Consider the following 8,293-nt stretch of genomic DNA (forward strand, 5'->3'; position numbering starts at 1 on the left):
GTTGGTTGTGCATCTTTTTCTTCCACACTTTTTCCTTCCACTCAACTTTCTGTTAACATGCTTGGACACAGCACTCTGTGAACAGCCAGCTTCTTTGGCAATGAATGTTTGTGGCTTACCCTCCTTGTGAAGGGTGTCAATGATTGTCTTCTGGAGAACTGTCAGATCAGCAGTCTTCCCCATGATTGTGTAGCCTAGTGAACCAAACTGAGAGATCATTTTGAAGGCTCAGGAAACCTTTGCAGGTGTTTTGAGTTGATTAGCTGATTGGCATGTCACCATATTCTAATTTGTTGAGATAGTGAATTGGTGGGTTTTTGTTAAATGTGAGCCAAAATCATCACAATTAAAAGAACCAAAGACTTAAACTACTTCAGTCTGTGTGCATTGAATTTATTTAATACACGAGTTTCACAATTTGAGTTGAAATACTGAAATAAATGAACTTTTCCATGACATTCTAATTTATTGAGATGCACCTGTATGTCGAAAGGATTGAAGTCTGTCACGCAAAACATGAGTTCATTGATGTCATTAAATGAGTTTTTATTCCATCAGTTACTCTTGGTCGGAGTCTTCCGTAAATATTTAGTTCATACATAGTTACGTTCTACCAAAGTTTAATGGTGCAATGCTCAAATATTTAGTAGTGCGTATATTGTGACTTAGTGCCCATTTACGCCACAACTAGGCTAAGTTGTAACGTTCGTATATGTTGTATCTTAGGGTACTTTCACACTGGCAGTTCAGTTCGAAACAGAGCACGGTTCGCATGAAAAATTGGTAATGTGAAAGCTGTCATGTGGACCGGGGAGCGCACCGTGGAACCAAACCTGAGACTACCTGTAGGAGGTGGTCTGAGTTTGGTTGCAATGGAACTGTAGCGCGATTCGCGTGAATGTGAAAGCAACTCGGACTCGGGTGCACACTTGTTCAGGAAGTAATGTAACCTGCGCATGCGTTTTACCCAGCATGTGGGGCTGTAAGTCCTCTAAAGCCTCATACTTTTTTTTTTTTCTGTAAAACCATTTACATTAATAATGTTAAAATCCTTATCTAAGAAAGCCAGATTTGCTAAAATTGCCCACCTATCCCTCACCACAGTGCTGCACAAACTCAACGGAAAAGGTCAGGGAGCTCTTTTTTTTAAACGAATGCCCAGGGGAGAGCGTGAACGCAGTCCCCCACTACCAGAAATTATGAAGTTGACATTCCCACATTTGGGGAATTAGCAGGGGTCAGAAAAGCCAGAGTGCAATGGTTGAGCCTTGTCCTGAGGAAGCCACCTTCTTTTTTAAGATTAATATTTTTATTGATTCCAAAAAGACAAAGAAAAACAAAACATATATACAATGAATCAGCATTTAACTCCTACTACTACCCCTTCCCCTCCCCCATCAAGAACCCCACCCCGACCCCAAATGAATATCCCAGTGGTCGCGCGCACACACACACAAAAAATATATACATAATATATATATATATATATAATCATACAACTCAAACTACACCTCTCTCTCCACAGTCCCACTCTGAGAGTCCCCCAAAAACATCAAATATCTACCCCATTTCCCATTAAATGTATTCCATATGCCCGGCCTTCTTCACATGACCTCTTTGAAGGCTGCCACCCTCCCCATCTCTTCGCACTACTCCCGAATTGAGGGTGCTCCAATCGACTTCCAACCCCTAAAAACAATGTATTTATCTCCTACGTTGATGACCGCCCCATCACCCAAAACACAGAGTCTGGGGCAAAATGAAATCCGAATGCCCAACACGTCACACACAAAACTCTGTACCTTTAACAAAAATTCCTGGATCTCAGCACACCACCAAAAAACATGGGCCATGTCTCCATCCTCCGATAGGCAATGCCAGCAGGTGGGTGTGCCTTTAAGACCAAGCCTATACAGTCTAGAGGGGGTCCAATAGAATCTATGTAGGATCTTGAATTGCATAAGGCGCACCCTTGCATCTCTAGATACAGACTTGACTTTTTTAGGATCCCAGGCAACACTCCCTCCTCCAATACCAAATTAAAATCTTTCTCCCATAATCTTTTGATAGAGGTTAAAGCTCCGTCCCCCAGACTCTGAACTAGCAGGGAGTAATACACTGATGCTTGACCTCATGACCTTTTCCTCATGACCTTTTCCAAAATTAGTAATCCCCACTCCCAGAGTGTCTGCCGCTTTAGGGGGATGTATGCTACTCCCAAAAGTAGTACAGAGCAGGTGGCGCAACTGTAAATACCTAAAAGCTGAGATCTGGGAATCCCAAAATGTTGAACCAAATTATCAAAGGATCTCAACACTCCACTCTCATATAGGTCACCGAGCATAGAAACCCCCCTCACAATCCACTCTGACCTACAGAAGGGGAATTTATCAATACATAATTTTGGGTTCAGCCATATGCTTGAAGTAACATTTAAATAAATGTCTGAATTAAACACACTGGACACTTTTGCGAGATAACGGGGTGTGACTTAACTACTCTGGTTAGTTTAATAGAAAGGCTTTGTAATGGCAAAATAGGGGCAAGAACTTCCTGTTCAATACAAAACCAGGGAGGGGCTCTCTCAGGTGGAAGCAACCAATGAGCCAAATGCCTGAGACCGAATGCATAATAATAAAACTAAATCTTGGGTAGGCCTAGCCCACCTTTGTCAATTGGCCTATGTAAATTATTAAAATGTAATCTGGGACGTTTACCATTCCACATGAAGTACTTCGCTATACTATCAAATTGCTTGAAATAAGAGAGGGGGACATCTACAGGGAGAGATTGTAACAAGTAGTTACAATTCATTTTAATAACATTAACCTTCTCAGTCATAGATAAATGTAATTGAAGCCCACCTGTCCACATCGCTCGAAAACCTTTTAAGGGGTCAAAATGAACTCTAACTAAATCAGACAAATTTGCTGGGAATAAAATGCCCAAATACTTAATGCCCTGGTTGGGCCACTGGAAGGTGCCCGGCTGGAGAGCCGTTACTGGGCAGTATGCTGTCAGAGCCAAAGCTTCGGATTTAGACCAATTGACTCTGTATCCTGAGAACTTAGAAAAGGAATTAATAATTCTGTGGAGGCAAGGCATAGATCTAGTAGGTTCAGAGACAAATAATAAAATATAATCTGTGTAAAGCAGAAGCTTATGCATCATACCTCCCGCCATCACCCCTGGAAAATCATCCTCCTTTCTTATCGCCGCTGTTAATGGTTCCAGGGCAAGACAGAACAATAAAGGGGAAAGAGGGCAGCCCTGCCGAGTGCCCCTATCCAGAGTAAAATAATCTGAAATTAATTTGTTTGTACCGCTGCTACAGGGTGTCTATAAAGTAACTTAATCCAACCAATAAATGTACTCCCGAACCCATACATTTCCAAAATCTTAAAAAGATAATCCCATTCTACCATATCGAATGCCTTTTCGGCGTCAAGTGAGATGGCAGCGACCGGAAACTGATCATTTGCCACTGACCACATGATATTGATGAGATGCCTGATGTTATCAGAAGAGCTACGGCCCCGAATAAATCCCACCTGATCTATATGTATAACAGATGTCATAACCTTACTTAATTGGATAGCCAAAATTTTTGACAATAATTTTACATCTAGTTGGATCAGGGAGATTGGACGGTAACTTTTACAATCGCTTGGATCTTTGTCCTTTTTAAGAATCAGACTGATCCGGGTTTGTGTCATGGTTGGAGGAAGCTTTCCATTCTTTAATGATTCTGTATAAACTTCTAACAAAAACGGAGCCAGTTCTGTAGCATAGGATCTAAAAAATTCTGCAGCAAAACCATCTGGCCCCGGAGCCTTGCCTGTAGGTAGGGATTAATTACCTCATCAAGCTCCTCCAAGGTTATCTCAGAATCAAGTTTAGGTCAATCGTCAGTTTAGGAAGAATGGTTCCACAAAGTTTCTAATATCTTCATCAGTAGATGAAGATGTGGAACTATAAAGATCAATATAGAATTCTATAAAGGCATTATTAATATCAATGGCTGAGGTAAAAATTTCACCACCAGCAGATTTCACTGAGGGAATGATAGAAAGAGACTCTCACTGCTTTATATATCTAGCCAAAAGCTTCCCTGCTTTGTCACCCGACTCAAAGTATGACTGTCTTGCCCTGAATAACCAAAACTCCACTTTCCGTGACAAAATAGCATTATATCTGTATTTCAATCGGGTCAATTCTCTGAGGCCATCAGCTGACATACGGCGCTTCAGTTCTGCCTCTGCACTTTTAATATTTCCTTCCAACTCCACGAGTTCTCGGCTTTGGATTGTTTGATGAATGAGGCATACTATATGATCCAACCCCAAAGAATTGCCTTAAGTACCTCCCAAGCCACACCCACAGAGGATACCGAGGACCAGTTGGTCTCCATATAAACATTGATTTCAGTCTTTAACATTTGTTGGAAATCAGGATTTTGCAAAAGGTACACATTAAGGCGCCAACAACAGTGCATCCGGAAAGTATTCACAGCGCTTCACTTTTTCCACATTTTGTTATGTTACAGCCTTATTCCAAAATTGATTTAATTCATTATTTTCCTTATTTTCCATTCTACAAACAATACCCCATAATGACAACATGAGAGAAGTTTGTTTGAAATCTTTTTTTTTGGGGGGGGGGGGGCGGATTTTCCCCCTTTTTCTCCCAATTTGGAATGCCCAATTCCCAATGCGCTCTAAGTCCTCGTGGTCGCATAGTGATTGCCTCAGTCCGGGTGGCGGAGGACGAATCCCAGTTGCCTCCACATCTGAGACAGTCAACCCGCGCATCTTATCAAGGTGGCTTGTTGAGCACGTTGCCACGGAGACATAGCGCGTGTGGAGGTTTCACGCCATCCACCACGGCAACCACGCTCAATTCACCACGCGCCCCACCGAGAACAAACCACATTATAGCAACCACGAGGAGGTTACCCCATGTGACTCTACCCTCCCTAGCAACCGAGCCAATTTGGTTGCTTACGAGACCTGGCTGGAGTCACTCAGCATGCCCTGGGATTCGAACTAGCGAACTCCAGGGGTGGTAGCCAGCGTATTTTACCACTGAGCTCATTGGGAAAAAAATCACATGTACATAAGTATTCACAGCCTTTGCCATGACACTCAAAATTGAGCTCAGGTGCATCCTGTTTCCACTGATCATCCTTGAGATGTTTCTACAACTTGATTGGAGTCCACCTGTGGTAAATTCAGTTGATTGGACATGATTTGGAAAGGCACACACCTGTCTATATAAGGTCCCACAGTTAACAGTGCATGTCAGAGCACAAACCAAGCCATGAAGTCCAAGGAATTGTCTGTAGACCTCCGAGACAGGATTATATCGAGGCACAGATCTGGGGAAGGTTACAGAGAAAATTCTGCAGCATTGAAGGTTCCAATGAGCACAGTGGCCTCCATCATCCGTAACTCTTCCTAGAGCTGGCTGCCCAGCCAAACTGAGCGATCGGGGGAGAAGGGCCTTAGTCAGGGAGGTGACCAAGAACCCGATGGTCACTCTGACAGAGCTCCAGAATTTCTCTGTGGAAGGAGGAGAACCTTCCAGAAGAGCAACCATCTCTGCAGCACTCCACCAATCAGGCCTGTATGGTAGAGTGGCCAGACGGAAGCCACTCCTCAGTAAAAGGCACATGACAGCCCACCTGGTGTTTGCCAAAAGGCACCTGAAAGACTCCCAGACCATGAGAAACAAAGATTGAACTCTTTGGCCTGAATGGCAAGCATCATGTCTGGAGGAAACCAGGCACCGCTCATCACCTGGCCAATACCATCCCTACAGTGAAGCATGGTGGTGGCAGCATCATGCTGTGGGGATGTTTTTCAGCGGCAGGAACTGGGAGACTAGTCAGGATCGAGGGAAAGATCAATGCAGCAATGTACAGAGACATCCTTGATGAAAACCTGCTCCAGAGCGCTCTGGACCTCAGACTGGGGCGAAGGTTCATCTTCCAACTGGACAATGACCCTAAGCACACAGCCAAGATAACAAAGGAGTGGCTACAGGACAACTCTGTGAATGTCCTTGAGTGGCCCAGCCAGAGCCCAGACTTGAACCCGATTGATCATCTCTGGAGAGATCTGAAAATGGCTGTGCACCGACGCTCCCCATCCAACCTGATGGAGCTTGAGAGGTCCTGCAAAGAAGAATGGGAGAAACTGCCCAAAAATAGGTGTGCCAAGCTTGTAGCATCATACTCAAAAAGACTTGAGGCTGTAATTGGTGCCAAAGGTGCTTCAACAAAGTATTGAGCAAAGGATGTGAATACTTGTGATTTCTTTTATTTTTAATAAATTTGCAAAGATTTCAAACAAACGTCTTTAACGAATGTCATTATGGGGTATTGTTTGTAGAATTTTGAGGAAAATAATGAATTTAATCCATTTTGGAATAAGGCTGTAACATAACAAAATGTGGAAAAAGTGAAGTGCTGTGAATACTTTCTGGATGCACTGTATATGATTTATTTTTCTCTATATGTGGCAACACCTCTAAACTCACCAGAGTGTGATCTGAGACTAAGATGTTTCCAATTGAGCGATCAACAACAGATTAAAAAAAAAGGGACTTAGATAAAAATTTTTAAAAAATCTATTCTAGAATAAATCTTATTGGACTGATGAATACAATTTATAGTCTCTACCAGATGGGTTCAAAAGTCACCAAATATCTGTAAAACCAAGATTTTTACACATCCTGTGAAGCATCAATGTTGTTCTAGGGGGCTTACACACTTTTGCTTCACTATGATCAAGGACTGAGTCCATCAAAAGATTAAAGTCTCCACCCAATATTATATCATGAGGGGTGTCAGCAGCTTGCAACATCCCTTCAAGATCTATAAAAAAGCCCTGATCATCAGCGTTAGGTGTGTAAATAGTCAAAATCAACCTTTGCTCCTGAATTTCTGCTAAAACAATAATGACTCTTCCTAATGTATCTTTATTCTGTTTGAGACATTTGAATTGTAGATGTTTACTTATCAATGTAATGACTGCTCTTACTTGAGCCAGCACTAAAGAAAACATGTCCACCCATATCTTCCCAAATATTTCAGCTTCCTGCAGGGAAAGATGTGTTTCTTGAAGAAACACTATATCATATTTCTTACGTTTAAGAAAAGAAATAACCTTCCTCCTTTTTATGGGGTGCCCCAACCCATTCACCTTTCATGTGGAGAGAGACAATCCACTTATTTTAACATTTGGCATTTTGACATATTAGAAAAAATAAATTGTGTGTCAAAAATAAAATTATAAAGACCACATTCCAACATTAGTGCCACAGTCAGACTCCCAACTTACCCCCCGAACCAAACAAACAGAAAAAAGAAAAATGTGTGCATTAACCCCGCGCACGACAGCTGGCGTCCATACCTCTAAACACAAACAGTCCATGTGCGCCTACGAGAGTCCCCACGACAACTTTGCCATCGGATTTCTCAAGTCAGTGTTCCTGTACAAATTTTGTGAGACAGAATTACATAACAGAAAATAATCTATAAAACAAACTCCAGCCAACAGGCAGAATAAACACAAAGAACGTGTAGATTAATTCACAAAACTGTCTCGAAGGTGTGCTCTTCCACAAAACAAATTCCAGCCACTAGCAGAACCAGCACGCAAAAAATAAATAAAATAAAATAATAAAGCCGTTCAGTTTCCTCGGACAGTCAAACGAATGTTCAGTGAGCCAGCTGTTCATGAGTGCAGGAGATGACCTAATCATTCCAATGTCCTGCAAAAAATACTCCACGAAACAAACTCAATCCAATAGGACACATAAGCACAAAGAACAAGCAGATTCATCCACAACTGTGCCGAAGGAGTGTTATTCCACAAAACAAACTCCAGCTGCCAGGCAGAACCAGCACAAAAAGAAACAAAAAAGGTGCCCAGCTTCCTCAGACGGTCAAGTGTATATTCAGTGAGTGAAGTTCACTTGGGGCCACATGAGAAACACCAAATGACTTACCCCATTGTCTCGATGAAAGACAATGCTTGCTGTGGGCATGTAAATATTTTGCGGCCATTTTCAATTTGGCCGGAAACATCAGTGCAAAAGTGATCCTCCGTCGATGCAAGAGTTTCCTGAAGGAGTGTTACTACACAAAACAAATACCAGCCGCTAGGCGGAATCAACACAAAAAGAAACAAAATTGTGCCCAGCTTTCTCAGTCAAGTGTTTATTTAGCCACATGAGAAACACAAAATGGCTTACTCTAATGTTTTTATGAAGGACATCACTTGCTGTG

General features: G+C 42.2%; 1 pseudogene; it reads right to left on the reverse strand.

The window, feature by feature from the left end:
• Positions 1–1,159: 1,159 nt before the first annotated feature.
• LOC127440240 (uncharacterized) lies at positions 1,160–1,307 on the reverse strand (annotated as a pseudogene).
• Between the last annotated feature and the right edge of the window lie 6,986 nt (positions 1,308–8,293).

This window comes from Myxocyprinus asiaticus, chromosome 4 (genome assembly GCF_019703515.2).
Source record: "Myxocyprinus asiaticus isolate MX2 ecotype Aquarium Trade chromosome 4, UBuf_Myxa_2, whole genome shotgun sequence".
NCBI lineage: Eukaryota > Metazoa > Chordata > Actinopteri > Cypriniformes > Catostomidae > Myxocyprinus > Myxocyprinus asiaticus.